The following is a 2,267-nucleotide window of genomic DNA, read 5'->3' on the forward strand; positions in this document are numbered from 1 at the left end:
AGTCAATATTCTCACTTTACATAACTACTATCTGCCATAGTCGGACTTAATGCTCGATAGACAAAAAAAAAGTTAAAACAGAAATTCCATAGTAGACTCAAATGTAAAATCAAATCTTTAATTATTTACTTCTTTATGAGCCTATAATATTTTCTCCTTCTTACCTGCTTAAATTTTTATTGACTTCTTTCTCAGTAGATTAATACATATATATATATATATATATATATATATATATATATATATATGTGTGTGTGTGTCTGTGTATATACATACAAATAAACTCTAACAAAGTCAAACCATCAGCAGCAGCTATACTACTATAACACTAATAATACTTACATATTACTCTGCTTACCAAATTCCATATAAGCATACTTTAAAATTTATGTTAATGTAGCTTAATCAAACTAAAGCAAAGCACTGAAAATGCTTAGATGGGTATTTATACCCCATAAACATATAGGTTTGGTCCTGGCCTTTTTATTAGCTTTTAGTTAACTTATACATGCAAGCATCCCCGCCCCAGTGAGAATGCCCTCTATATCTATTAATCGATCAAAAGGTGCAGGCATCAAGTTCACTTATTCTAGTAGCTCACAACGCCTTGCTCCACCACACCCCCACGGGATACAGCAGTAATTAAAATTAAGCCTATAAACGAAAGTTTGACTAAGTTAAGCTAAATTAGGGTTGGTAAATTTCGTGCCAGCCACCGCGGTCATACGATTAACCCCAGTTAATGAAATACGGCGTAAAGCATGATTAAGAGACTAGCTAGATAAGATTAAAGCAGCACTAAACCTTAAAAAGTCTTGGTGCTAATGAAAATCAAATACGAAAGTAATCTTAAATTTTCTGAATTCACGATAGCTAAGATCCAAACTGGGATTAGATACCCCACTATGCTTAGCCCTAAATGTAAATATTTAACAAACAAGAATATTCGCCAGAGAACTACTAGCAATAGCCTAAAACTCAAAGGACTTGGCGGTGCTTTATACTCCTCTAGAGGAGCCTGTTCTATAATCGATAAACCCCGATACACCTCACCACCTTTAGCAAATATCAGCCTATATACCGCCATCTGCAGCAAACCCTAAAAAGGTCCTACAGTAAGCAAGAAAATTCTACATTAGTACGTTAGGTCAAGGTGTAGCCTATAAGGTGGAAAGAAATGGGCTACATTTTCTATTCTCCTAGAATAAATATCCACGATAGCTTTCATGAAACTTACAGCATAAGGCGGATTTAGTAGTAAGTCAAGAATAGAGAGCTTGACTGAATAGGGCAATAAAGCACGCACACACCGCCCGTCACCCTCTTCAAATATACCTATGCATGTCTATAAATAATCTATTTAAACAAGTATATAAGAAGAGATAAGTCATAACAAGGTAAACATACTGGAAAGTGTGTTTGGAAGAATCAAAATGTAGCTTATTAACTAAAGCACCCGGCTTACACCCGAGAGATTTCATTTATTATGAACATTTTGAACCAATGCTAGCCCAACCTTTCTCCCATCCCAAATATTATTTATCTAACAAATAAAACATTCACCTAAATAAAGTATAGGAGATAGAAATTTATATCAGGAGCTATGGAGAAAGTACCGTAAGGGAAAGATGAAAGAGTGAATTTATAGTATTAAAAAGCAAAGACTAACTCTTTTACCTTTTGCATAATGATTTAACCAGCAAATGCTTGACAAAAAGAATTTAAGCCAAACACCCCGAAACCAGACGAGCTACTCATAAGCAGCCAATAAGAGCCCATCCGTCTATGTTGCAAAATAGTGGAACGACTTATAAGTAGAGGTGAAAAGCCTACCGAGCCTGGTGATAGCTGGTTGTCCAGACTAGAATTTTAGTTCTACTTTAAATTTACCTAAAGCATGAATTAAGCCAAATGTAAATTTAAATGTTATTCTAAAGAGGGACAGCTCTTTAGAGTTAAGGAATAAACCTTATTTAGAGAGTAAATTTATCAATTTCCATAGTTGGCTTAAAAGCAGCCATCAATTAAAAAAGCGTTAAAGCTTAACCTAACTGTTAAGACTTAATACCTAACTCTTTTAATAACCTCCTAAATCAATACTGGACTAATCTATTTACAATAGAAGAAATTATGTTAAAATAAGTAACAAGAAAATATTCTCCCTGCATAAGCTTATATCAGATCGAATAATTCACTGATAGTTAACAACCTCATAATATTAAACAAAATCATAAACCATTATTATTAACATTGTTAACCCAACACTG

At 33.7% G+C, this 2,267-nt stretch overlaps 1 non-coding gene across 1 annotated transcript; it reads left to right on the forward strand.

Moving 5' to 3' along the window:
* The first annotated feature begins 461 nt into the window (after window positions 1–461).
* Window positions 462–1,430, forward strand: LOC144249572 (18S ribosomal RNA). Its single transcript, XR_013342238.1, has one exon. It is a non-coding gene; the product is annotated as an 18S ribosomal RNA (ribosomal RNA).
* Window positions 1,431–2,267: the final 837 nt, after the last annotated feature.

The sequence above is a fragment of the Urocitellus parryii genome, chromosome 1 (assembly GCF_045843805.1).
Source record: "Urocitellus parryii isolate mUroPar1 chromosome 1, mUroPar1.hap1, whole genome shotgun sequence".
In the NCBI taxonomy this organism is placed as follows: Eukaryota; Metazoa; Chordata; class Mammalia; order Rodentia; family Sciuridae; genus Urocitellus; species Urocitellus parryii.